Genomic DNA, 13176 nt, shown 5'->3' with positions numbered 1-13176 from the left:
CTCTCTATTCCTCTTTCTCCAGCCATGCAAGTTGTGCCTGCTTCCCCTTTGCCTTCCGCCATAATTGTAAGTTTCCTGAGGCTTCCCCGGCTATGCTTCCTGTACAGCCTATAGAACTGTGAACCCGTTAAACCTCTTTTTTTTTTTTTTATAAATTACCCAGCTTCAAGTATTTCTTTATAGTAGCACGAGAAAGGACTAATACAGTATTTGTGCATAAAAAGCCTTGATGATTTGCATGATTTATTTTCCTATTAGTTCTTCAAATCAGAAGAAAAGGCTTTGGAAGTTATTATCTTAAGAAGCCTGAAAGAGAGAGTACCTTGGTGAGGTAACATCAGGCCAATGCATGGCCCGAGTAGCTGTGTTTTCTGGATTTCCCTGTTGGTTTCCCAATCCAGCCATGGCATAGCCAGTGTGTCCTCAATGTCATCATCAGAGGTGATGATGCACAAATGAGATTCAGGCAGTGGCTGTGGAACACGGTGGGTCCACATGCTTCAGTGGCTTCTCCATGTGCTCTGCAGCTAATGAATGTTGCCGTGAATAATTGCCTTCACTTGATCCTCTGTGTTTCCAAAAACAATGAAGATTGGGACTTCATTCACCATCCCATGTTCCTACCATGTTTTTTCTTAAAAGAATGATCTTTGTTTTCAACCTCTCTTAAGATATCTTTGACCTTGGGAGTAAATGGTGTTAGGAAGATATGCTTAGAAGGGGGAAGAGCTGTGGAGTAATGGACAGACTGGGCCACATTTACTCCTCTGAACACTTGAGAAAATCATCCTAGGTGCCACCTGGAATTTCTCTGCTGCCTCATCTGTCCAATCACAGATTCCTTGTGTTTCTACTGGATTTACATCTCTTGGATTTATTGATTTATTTTCAACCATTATTGCTACCTCCATAACGGCTTTCTAACCAGACTCACTGCCTCTACTTTTACTACCTCCAATCTATTCTCTAAGCTCGACCTAGCTTTCTGCAATCTGATATGCCAGTCTGCTTGTTATAATCCTTCAAAGGTTCCTCACTGCTCTCTGGATAGAGTTCAAGTTCCCTACCATGGTCTGCAAGACTTCAGGTTTCACCTCTACCTCCCACCTCCTTTTTCTCTTTTATCTGTCTTCTCTAGCCCTAGTAAATAATCTGTGGTTGTTGAATGCTCCATGTTCCCTTTTGCTTCTGGGCCTCTCATTCTCCTTGGGATGCACATTTTCCATTGTGTAACTTTCCAGATCACCTTACTGCCCCTAACCAGGTCTGAGCAACTTGCCTTTATAGCCACTGTAGTGGTGATTACCGTGATCAGATTAGTCCTCCCCTGGACTGTGGATGTGTTGAGAGGTGTTGAGAGCAGAGATGATGCCACTGTTAGGTTCCCAGCTCCTAAGTCCTGCTCGATAAAGCAGGAACCAGATCAATATAAATTACTGAGTCACATAGCTTTATTGGGGAAAATGCTTCTAGTTAACCTAAAAGTTGTATTATTATTTTATGTTCTGTCTCTTTTTCCTTTTTATTTTTATAGGATAAAGAATTCTTTATAAAGAAAGCAGATTTTTAATTGTGTAAATAACAAGTCTAGGACCACAAGGACCATAGCTTGCCCTTTTGATTCCCGTAGTATTTCATAAATTCAGATCTGGTTTTCCTGGGGCCTAGCATTTCCTCAGACTTGAATGATTATAATTCCATTTTGCCCATGGGTGGTAGCAGATTGTGACAGTTTTTCATTAAGACTGGAGAATTTAGGCTGGGCGCAGTGGCTCACACCTGTAATCCCAGCACTTTGGGAGGCCGAGGCGGGTGGATCACTAGGTCAGGAGATCGAGACCATCCTGGCTAACATGGTGAAACCGTGTCTCTACTGAAAACACAAAAAATTAGCCAGGCGTGGTGGCGGGCGCCTGTAGTCCCAGCTTCTCGGGAGGCTGAGGCAGGAGAATGGGGTGAACCTGGGAGGTGGAGTTTGCAGTGAGCCGAGATTGCGCCACTGCACTCCTGCCTGGGCAACAAAGCGAGACTCTGTCTCAAAAAAAAAAAAAAAAAAAAAAAAAGACTAGAGAATTTTACAGACCATGGGGCTAGGCATTCAAGTAGAAATTGCACCTTATAAAATGAAAATAATATTCTTGTTAAGGGCTTGGGCACCTAGGAAGGCTGAGGTTAAATGGCCTACGACCAAAGCCCGTGTCGAGAAGTGGCAGCTTCCATTTTTCTCCCGCACTTGGCAGGGACAGGAGCTCAAATAACATCAGTCCTCTCTGCCCCAGATCTTGTGATGTGACTCTTGAAATTTGTGAGGAATAAGGTTCGCCTCTTATTTATTTATTTATTTATTTTTGAGACGAGTCTTGCTCTGTCACCAGGCTGGAGTGCAGTGGCATGATCTTGGCTCACTGCAACCTCCACCTCCCGGGTTCAAGCGATTCTCCTGCCTCAGCCTCCCGAGTAGCTGGGACTACAGGCGCCCACCACCACACCCAGCTAATTCTTTGTATTTTTAGTAGAGATGGGGTTTCACCATATTGGCCAGGATGGTCTCAATCTCTTGACCTTGTGATCTGCCCACCTCAGCCTCCCGAAGTGCTGGGATTACAGGTGTGAGCCACCGTGCCCGAGGTTGGCCACATCTTTAGCCATCTGGCTACTGTGGTAGAGGGTCATTCTAAAGCCCACTACACTGAAGCATCTCAGAGACACATAATAATCTTTGAGCTGAACAAGTCTACATTAGACACCTACTGTGTTCATGCTCTGAGGAAATGAGGCTCAGAGAACTTAAGTCTCTTACCTGAAAAATTCTAGAACATGGCCTAGAATTTAGGCCTTCTGTCTGTCCATCCTCTGCCCCAGTTTTATATTCTTCACCCACAAACTTGGTAGGTCATCTATTTAACTTTTGATGGAACAGCAGCGGCATGGAGATGAGTTTTGGAGTGAGATGGACCTGGCTCTGGGATACAGTTGCCCACTGATCATGGGCAGTTTAAATTCCTGTGCTCCAGTTCTCTCACCTTGAAAATAGAGGTAATAATGCTTAGCCCATAAGCTCATTGTGAAGTTTAAATGTCAGATTATATATATAAAGTGCCAACTACACAGCTTGACGCCATCACAAATATTCTTTTTTTCTACAGAGTGCCTGAAACCTACACTATTTTGCAGTTTAAGTTCAGGCTCTCCATTTAAAATGTGAGTACCGCTGAGAGCCTCATGGAAATGTTGTGCCATTTGTCCCTAAGTGTGTTTTATAATAACAGATTTGAAGACCCGGCTTATCAGAGGGAGGAGGAGATTTGTCTACACATCTAGTCCAGACCTTTAGTTTTTGGAGTTGTTTGTTTGTTTTCTATGTAAATTAAAAATGGAAAATTATGCTCCTAACCTTTAGGTCACAGAAAGAAAAGAAGTTTTATTAGTGAGAGGTCATTATTTGTAGTGTATAATGGATAGTCTGTTTACCTCAGATTTTAGCCTCGAGCTAAAATTTTGTTTGTACTTGTAAATGAAAACCAAAAAGAGCAGTGATGGAAGACAGAGTCCAGGATAAGATGCGTATCACACACAAGGGAAGTGTGATCAGCTGTAGGCTGCTGTATGGTTAGGCATTTGGTTGAATACTGGGAAATACTTAAGGCGAGGCAGTAAAACCATTCTCCCGATAGAGTACCAGTCCTAGAAAACATTTGAAATTTTAGAGCCTTTAAAGTGAAAAGTGGACAGACTGAAGCCAGTTAGCTTTACAGGGATCAGCTGGTGAATATTTGCTTGCCATTTTGTTCCCCGCATGCCCCTTCCTCCCTCTCACTTCCTCTGGATTGTTTCTGCTAGCTGCCTCTCCTTTAGAAATAAGCAGGCCTGGGCAGGGTGCGGTGGCTCACACCTATAATCCCAGCACTTTGGGAGGCCGAGGCAGGTGGATCACCTGAGGTCAGGAGTTCAAGACCTGCCTGGCCAACATTGTGAGACTCTGTCTCTACTAAAAATACAAAAATTAGCCAGGTGTGGTGGTGGGTACCTGTAATCCCAGCTTCTAGGGAGGCTGAGGCAGGAGAATTGCTTGAACCCAGGAGGCGGAGGCTGTAGTGATCTAAGATTGCCCCACTGCACTCCAGTCTGGGCGACAGAGGTAGACTCCATCTCAAAAAAGAAATAAGCAGGTCTTATAGTCTTTCTCTGCTTGGTGTGGAATTCTCATTAAGTTTTCTGGTGCAAAGATTTAGATTAGCACTTAATAGCTGATTTTCCTAGCTTTTATAAAAAGCTAAATAGTTTAAGAGATAGACTTAAAAATGTACAGGTTTTTTTTGTTTTAAATTTGTTTAATTTGTGTAACAAATATTTTTTATCCCTTTTTGGAGTTGGTGAATTTGTTCTCTTTATGCTGAATATATGCTATTTCTCCAAATATGCTAATTGGCAACTCAATATGGATGGCACTATATACTCTAGAGAAAAATTCAGTGTATGTAACTACATCTTGGGCACTATCCAATGAAGTTTAGTTATTTTCATACTCAATACCAACCTTGGAAGGTAACCCCAAAGAAATGTTTGTAATTAGTTTGAACCATATGACAGTGTTGATTTTGAACCTTTTTAACCTATGAAAATGGCAATTTCTTATGGTCCAACATTACACTAAAGATTCATTCTACTCATTTCTTCCCTTAGACTAAATGACTTTGTCCAGTGCTCACAATATGTTCTATATACATTAGACACTTAGTATTTTTTTGTTGGTGGAGTTTATTTGAGTGGTTAATTGGGTAAGTTTTTAAAGCATTTGCCTCCACTGCTGCACCATGCAATGAAAGGGAAATATTGTCCTTTTGAATGAGGTTGAGAAGGCTAAACAGGAGGTTTCACATCTTGGTTTTCCAGGCTTTTCATTGAACGTGGAGGGCAGACACATGGTGGGTCAGAGAGGTCAAGAATTTGGTAAGGCATTTGAAAAGTAAACAGTTGAAAAGGTTAAAAGTTATCTGTTCTGATCTTGGGCGGTCCAGGCCAGAAAACTACTCTTTGAAATGGTGTTTCCATTTCTTACGCGGTGGTAAGGGAGGTACGTTTTGTGTGAATGATGGGAGTACCCATTGGCCTCTCACCAGACAGTCTGAATTCCTGATGTGTGTCGCCCAGGGCTAGGAACAGGAGCATGATTGCTACTACCAGCTCACACTGGGGATGGAGGTAGGAGACAGTGGGCTTGTCCTTGATATTGGAGCTGCAGTACGGCTTCAGGGAACTGAAGAGGCTGCTGCTAGAGAAGGGGCCAGTCCAAAATAGAGACTCACAGACTGCTCTGGAAATGTTCCGGGAATCAGGTTTTCAGAGTTATAGACTGGCTCTTTGCATATAACCTGTACTAGTGACATACTATACTCCAGCTATTGCTGACAACAATATCCGAACAACCTCTCTTCTTTGCATGCTGCCAAAGTTCCTGATTGCAGGAGAAACGCTGTCTCCTCTCTGATTCTCTGTGTGTCCATTCCCATTGCTAAGTTTAGTTGCCTTGCTATGATCCTCTGTGCATCTGTCATAGTGATGTGGAATCCTAGTCAGTCTTACATTTAAAAATATATACCTGTATGTGACAAGAGGTTCACCCTGACCTTTTTGCTTTTGTTTCCCAGTATCTAGAACATTGCCATCAGCAGCAGTAAACTTCTCCCATGGGCTCCACGCGTAGTCTTTTCGCCAGCTGCAGTGTGTACAAGACTATGATCCCAGGGCATGTAAGAAGATAGGAATGCAGTGCAGTGAGAAAATATACATAAAAACAAATTGGTATAATCCCAAGAGTACTATAAGTGTCAGTTGTGATTATTACTACGTTAAGTGCCAAATGACTGTAAATGGTACAACATTCCAAGTGGGGAAGGGATCTCAGAGACCCAGAAAGGCTGCTGTGGAGGAGTTGAAAATGGATCGGGAGGGGAAGAGATGTCATTCTAAGCATGGAAGAGTTGGAACAGGGGTATGAAGCAGTGCTGCATGTGACGAGTGTGGGGAATTGCAGGCAGACCAGATCGGCTGAGGTACAGGGAGGAAAGAAGCACCAGGAGAGATCTGGCCTGAATTCCTTAATTTGATAATTAATTCAGAATAAATTATTTAGATTGCAGTGCTGATGGAGGGATTTAATTTTGAAGTATTATACAACTGTATTTATTTGCACTCTTGCAACAGTATTACTAGGTAACATTTATTGAGCACTTACTATGTGCCAAGCCTCAAACTAGGTGCTTTACATGTGTTAATTCATAGAAAATCTGGGACACCATTTTATAAATAAGAACACTGAGGCAGAGAGTTAAGCATCTTTCCAAAATCAAGCAGATGGTTAGTAGCAAAAAGATTGAAGTGCATTGACTCCAGCATCTGGGCTTTTCATCCAAGGCTACAATAAAAATCTAAGGAGATGATGTGGCATGGTTGTGAGGTCTCTGATGCCTGGAGATTTTTCTTACAAGCTCTGGGACAGTTATACAGTCCTTACCTTAGTTTATTCCTGAGGTCAATGAGAATAGTCCCATGGGTCCTATCTCAGCAGGTAGATGGGATTTGGTGAAATAACAAGATTGCAGAACACACTCATTGGGCTGCTGTAAGAGTTAAGGGGATGTTGCAGTCCTAATCCTCTTGCATGACAGAAGGGAAAAATGGAGACTTACAGATATTAAGGGGTTTGTTCAAGTACACAGTTAGAATTAGAATGAAGCACTCTTGTCTGTAAAATCAAGGACTGTTGACTCTACTGCATGAAACCAGTTAAATCAGAATGAATGGTCATGCCAAAACCGGGCTAAGGTATGCTTCTGAAATAACTAAGAAAAAGGCATTTTTAAAGTACATTCTGCCTTTAGACTACAAAAGCATGGTATAATTCATTTTTGTGTGGTATGTATAGAGTCTTTTTTGTTTTTAATAGATGAGTAATTATTCAGCACTAATTCTTGTCTCCTTTTTTTATATGGCTTTTCTTCACATTAAAATAAAAATAAATGTCAATTCAGAGTTTAGGTAGGCCAAGGCAGGAGAGATTGCTTGAGCCCAGGAGTTCAAGCCAAGCCTGGGTAACATAGTGGGACCCTGTCTCCACAAAAATAAGTAAGAATTTGGTAAGGCACTTGAAAAGTAAATGCTTGAATTAAATTAAGAAAAAAATTTACAAAGTTGTGCGTACCATATATTCCTATTCCAAACCCACAAGGGCAGTGCCTGCCTGAACCAGAGTAAAAGACTGACTTTATTTCCCCTGCATTCTGGGCACAGAATCCCCAAGGCAGGGAGAAGGGCTGAAGGTTGAGTTGATCACCAATGGCTAATGATGAAACCAATCATGCCTATGTAATGAAGCCTCCATAAGACTCCAAAGGACAGGGCTAGGAGAGCTTCCAGATAGCTGAATGCATGGAACTTCCTGGAGGGTGGTGCACCCAGAGAGGGCATGGACGCTCCATGCCCTTCCCACATACCTCGCCCTGTGCATCTCTTCATCTCTATTCTTTGCAATATCCTTTATAGTGAGCCAGTAAACCTAAGTAAGTGTTTGCCTAAGTTCTGTGAACTGTCCTAGCAAATTAATCAAACCCAAGGAGGAGGTCATGGAAACCTCATTTTGTAGCCAGTTGATTAGAAGTATGAGTGGGCTGGACATGTGATTGGCATATAAAGTGGGGGCAGCCTTGTGGGACTGAGCCCTTAACCTGTAAAATCTGACACTATCTTTAGGTAGATAGCATCAGAATTGAATTGAATTCTAGGATACCCAGCCGGAGAATCTGCTGCAGAATTGATTGATTGCTTGCTTGTTGGTGGGGAGAAACCACCATCCGCACACATTTTGGTGACCAGAAGTCACAGAAGCAACTGTGTTGTATTGAGAGCAGAGAATAAAAATACAGCAATTTGGTTTTGCCTCTATTTCCTATATGTTAAAATAGGTGCCAGGGATAGGATGGAAAACACTTAGGCCCAAATACTTGATTGCATCTCATTTTTATAAAGGATATATAAATCTTGAAGCCAGTAAGCTTATTCTGCCTGTCCCAAACCATACATGTGAAAATATCTCTCTACATAATATCATTTTGAAAAAAAAAAAAACATCTCAAATGCCTGAAATTCTTTTCATTTCAATGAGTTGAAAGCCTATAAATTACGTTCCAACAAAGTTTTACAAGAAGGTGTGTGAAGAAGGCCTAGAGAAGAGAAATATTTTAATGTGTAGATTGAAAGCTTCAATCCCTGGCCCTGTTCTTCCTTTAGACTAGAGGGAAGAGTAGTTCGAATGTTTCCTTCACCTTTATGGATGAAGTGATGCCTTCATGCTAGAAGAGTTTGGGAAAAGAATTCTCAGGAATTTTGCAGTTATTAATCAAGTGTCAGTACGTCAAGAAAAAGAATGAGAAAAGGAATAACAGCTATCCCTGGACTATTTGATCTATTCTGGCTCAAAGGCAAAGCTATTATATTTTCAAAAGAGAAGAGAGATTAGCTCCTAAGTTGTTATATTCAAGAACTATTCCAGTTTCAAGCAAGATTTATTTTGCTTAATGTATCTCCTTTTATAGAAGCCAGACCTTTCCCTTCACTGGCTGCTGCAAACCTTAACTTAGGTTATGACCGCAATTTATATGATAAAAGGGCTGTAAATGCAAAATTTAGGGGGAGTGATTTTTTAAAAAATGCATAAAGCTTTGAAAAATACATCATAGATTATAGGTGGAAGCTGAATTAAAGTTTTTCAAAGAGGAAAGAGACCTACCAGGTCATCTGTTTATTACCCAGAGTACATTAAACTGTTTTCCAGCCTTATCAGATTCATCATGTGGCTAAGTATAATGCTTCTTATTTCTACTTGGTTATGCTTATTTAAAACGTTACAATCCATCACTCTCAAAATTATTACTTTATACTTATTCAACCTTTCATAGAGTCAGTCTCTAAAATTAAAAAATGCTCTTTTCTTACGGAAAAAAGTATCGTACCTTTAGGATGAGGACTTTTTTTCCCTCAAATTTGAGATACAGCTTTGGTAAGCATACAATTGCTGCAGTTCCAACGTTTACCACCAGGTGCAGCAGACAGACTGTCTTTTCTTGGTTCATATAACTGAGAAGTCCAGTGGTAGGATGGGTGTTGGGACCCATTGAACTGGTAATGGCTCAGTGATATCCTTACCTGATTTTTTTTGTCATTGTTTTGCCATGTGCATTTTTATTGAAATTGTTGACTCTCCTTTGTAATAGAGTATGGTGTCCAACAAGGCCTATGGTTATATCCAGAGGGAGAGAAAGAGAGCACACATCTCCTTCTTTACCAGTGAATAACTTTGATCATTTATCTGCCCCTCACTCCCCCTCCTTGTCTTCCTGAGCAATCACTGGGCAATGAGGATGGGTCTGTGTTGATGGGCTTGGGGTAAATAAACCTTGATAGAATAGAGGGGACATCAGTCTCACCCAACCATGTGGCAGCAACACAAAGTTAGGGATGAAATGGATTCAGAAGTGAGAGCAATTGCTGCATTCAGTGTACTCTCGTAGCTCCTCCTTCCTACAAATTATAGTAGTAGAAAGATTCTGGTTATCTGTGAGGTACTCTGTAGCTGCCATTTATACTTTCTCTGTTTCTCTGTGCTCAGAGATGCCTACTGGTGGACGTGATCACTTTTACTCCTGTTAAATAGAATTGCAGCTTTCCACCATGGGCCAAAGGAAGCCTCCTGCTGCAAGGACAGTGGAAGAGACAGGGAGGAAAATAATGATGCTCTTAGGGGACATAGCAGGTAATAAAATTGGGACCTTCATTTGGGGACTAAGAAGATGATATCAGATTCTCAAATTCAAAAGTCACACCCCCAAAGAGAAGAGACAGCAGTGAAATAATCCAGCTATGCTTTAGTGGCTGAAATACACATATGTGGATATATATGTGTGTGTTTGTATGTGTGTGTATATATGTATGCATATATAATATATATTTATGTGTGTGTGTGTACATGTTACACACAAACACACACAAAATTTCAATTTAGGAGGAGAAAGTTGGCTAAAAACCCTATCTTATCCATTCTTCCTCTTAACTTTTAGGTCTTTTTGGATCATGGTTTGGGATTGTAAAGTGGTTTGTAGTTTTGCTAGAAGGTTGACGACATTTTGGGCAGAGAGAAGTGAAGAATGTGTGTGCGGAAAGCTGAAATGGGTCATGAAGATGATCTCCTCCGGTTTTCCTTTCCCCAATCAGAGGTACAGGAATAGATGCTGAAAAGCATTAAGGTAGCTTACTCAGGGCTCACCAATTATTAAGGTAGTAAGTGTGAAATTGAGCTGTAGATTTCACTTTCTCCATTTCAGTCCTTAGCTATATTTAGTTTTCTGTGGTAGGAAAACTTGTTTGTTATGTCAGCTGAAAAATGACGAGGTTCCTAAATTTGGAAAGGAGAGATTTATTTCTCAGAAAGGGTTGCAGCCTGCAGGGTGGCCATTATGATAGGTGGGAAAGCGTAGCCTCTGGTTAGAAGCCAGAAACAGACATGTCAAGGGTGGGAAGAATAGCACAGGGATTTATACTGAATGAGATGGCCAAATACACATATTCAATAAGCTATAGGAGCAGTCATGAATATTGATGAAAGGAGAAACATGCACATGCTCAATTGATGCTGCCTCATAGGACCCATGTTCAAAAAATGGCAGCATTAGGATTATCCAAGGGTGGTGTTTTCAGCCATCTGTTGTCAAAAGGTGAAGCAGAGGACATGAAAACCTTCACTGGGTATCCTCTGTACACTGGCCAGAACCACTCTGTGGTCAGTTGTCTCTTATCAGGAAGGAATGCTGGTGGATTGGATTATCAGAACCACAGAAGGGAGGGGCACCGTCAGGCAGTTGGTTGATATCAGTGGTGCAGTCTTTTGTGTTTTTTTGTTTTTTTTTTTAGTTTAAAATTTATTTTATTTTATTATACTTTAGGTTTTAGGGTACATGTGCACAATGTGCAGGTTTGTTACATATGTATCCATGTGCCGTGTTGGTTTGCTGCACCCATTAACTCCTCATTTAGCATTAGGTATATCTCCTAATGCTGTCCCTCTCCCCTCCCCCCACCCCACAACAGTCCCCGGAGTGTGATGTTCCCCTTCCTGTGTCCATGAGTTCTCATTGTTCAATTCCCACCTATGAGTGAGAGCATGCGGTGTTTGGTTTTTTGTCCTTGCGATAGTTTACTGAGAATGATGTTTTCCAGTTTCATCCATGTCCCTACAAAGGACATGAACTCATCACTTTTTATGGCTGCATAGTATTCCATGGTGTATATGTGCCACATTTTCTTAATCCAGTCTATCGTTGTTGGACATTTGGGTTGGTTCCCAGTCTTTGCTATTGTGAATAATGCTGTCTTTTGAAAAGGCTTATTTCTTTTTTAACCCTTGGGGAAGAAAGTGAGGGAGGGGTATAACAAGGCACGCCCACCCTCCCTTCCTGTCATGGCTGGGAAATCAGCTTCCAAGGTTTTTCTGGAGTCCCCTTGACCAAGAGTGGGGGTCTGTTCATTTGGTAGGGGGCCTTAGAATTTTATTTTTATTTCTCAGTTATAATTCTCTTTACCAAAAAGGACTGTTACAACCTTCTCATTTCTTGATACAGAATTTTGATAGTCAACTTTTGCTTATGATTCTTTGATAAATGGGCAATGAGAGGTGGGAAACTTAGCGGGATCTTAAAATTGTTTTGCATTAAATAAGATTAAGATCTTAAATATATAATCCCTTTTTTTCTTATACTGTTGGTAGGATTATGCCATGCATGAAAGGAGGAGAATCAATGCCTTTTAAAATTTATTGTTCAGAATTTTCGCTAATTTAGACTGATCTTCAGTGATAAGGTAAATATGCTTTGTATGAAAACCCTCAAAAATAAATGACTGACAGTAAGGCACAAAGGTCTATAACTGTCTGTCTGTCTTTTGCTGGGGTTGAGCCACATACAGCCACACAGACTAAAAGGATAATGCTGCCTCTCTTTTCACTACATTCTCTGTTGAAAGGCAATACTAGTATTTTCTCCACTGTTTCCCTACTCCCAAAATCCTGCAAGAAATAACCTTTATGGCTGAGATGGCTTGGTCATGGAATTGTGTGTACCATGGGATGTTGAATGAATGAATGAGTGACTCAGAAGAGGCAGTTATGGATTTATTGACACCAGAGGCTCTTGATGCCAAGAAATGAACACATGGCTTCTAAGGTGCTCCCAGATTGTGTAGAACCACCAATGAACTTTAGAAAGAACCCTGGTCTTTTATTATACATCCAGATTGTGCAAGACACAAGTCTTTTCATGATCGGTGAGATCTGGGAGTTATTGGTGCAAATCTGAGATCTGGGAGTGGTGCAAATTGTAGTAATGTTATTAGCATAAAATGACTTTTGATTGATTTGTATTACAATGGAAATTCTTGTGTTAATGCATGTACCCTTAGCCCATCCAGCGCTCTGATCTTCTCATTACTCTCTTCAGAAACCCAGCTGTGAAGCACCATCTGTCAGCAGCCGCAGCAGCATCTGTGTCAGTGTCAGCTGGCATCTGTGTTAACTTTTGCACAATTGCCTAAAGGCCTGTAGGTGGGTGTGTGGGAAGGGGAGGCTCTGCCCTGGTACCTTTAGTGACATATTGCCTGCTCTTTTAGACTTGAAACCAGACATGCTGGGGTGCCAAGTGCCTGCTTTTTCACAAGCTGGGGGACTCTTTGAGATTTCTAGCATTCCACGATACATTCAATCTTACTTGCTCATCTTTATTTTCCACCCGTAATAATACTGCCATACAATGAAACTTGAACAAATGATCATTTGAGAGACTCAGCGTAGGATTTTCTGCTATTTAATTCTGCAGAAAATAATGTTGGAGTATCTGCTGGGTTGGAGAATGTCCTCCTCCTCACCCCACAATGTATGTCCTTCCTGGAACATCAGCATGTGACCTTATTTGGAAATAGGGTTGTTGCACATAAAATTAATTTTAAGATAGGGACATACTGAGTAGGGTGACCCCCGATCTAATATGACTGATGTCCTTATGAAAAGAGACACAGAGGCACACAGAGGGAAGACAGCCATGTGATGACTGAGGCTGCACCTGGAGTTCTGCTGGC

The 13176-nt window shown here is 41.2% G+C and overlaps 1 protein-coding gene across 3 annotated transcripts in view; it reads left to right on the top strand.

Moving 5' to 3' along the window:
- Nucleotides 1-13176, top strand: part of FBXL7 (F-box and leucine rich repeat protein 7) — a 440078-nt gene that overhangs the window by 90019 nt on the left and 336883 nt on the right. Inside the window, exon 1 of one of the 3 annotated variants that reach the window (XM_055245790.2) lies at nucleotides 12641-12646. The exons of the other annotated variants lie outside the window; for them this stretch is intronic. The gene's annotated coding sequence lies outside the window, so the exon portion shown is untranslated. Of the gene's footprint in view, nucleotides 1-12640; nucleotides 12647-13176 lie in introns of those variants that run through there. 3 annotated transcript variants of the gene reach the window in all.

Source organism: Symphalangus syndactylus, chromosome 16 (assembly GCF_028878055.3).
Source record: "Symphalangus syndactylus isolate Jambi chromosome 16, NHGRI_mSymSyn1-v2.1_pri, whole genome shotgun sequence".
In the NCBI taxonomy this organism is placed as follows: domain Eukaryota; kingdom Metazoa; phylum Chordata; class Mammalia; order Primates; family Hylobatidae; genus Symphalangus; species Symphalangus syndactylus.
This window is presented reverse-complemented; position numbering and strand designations above follow the sequence as displayed.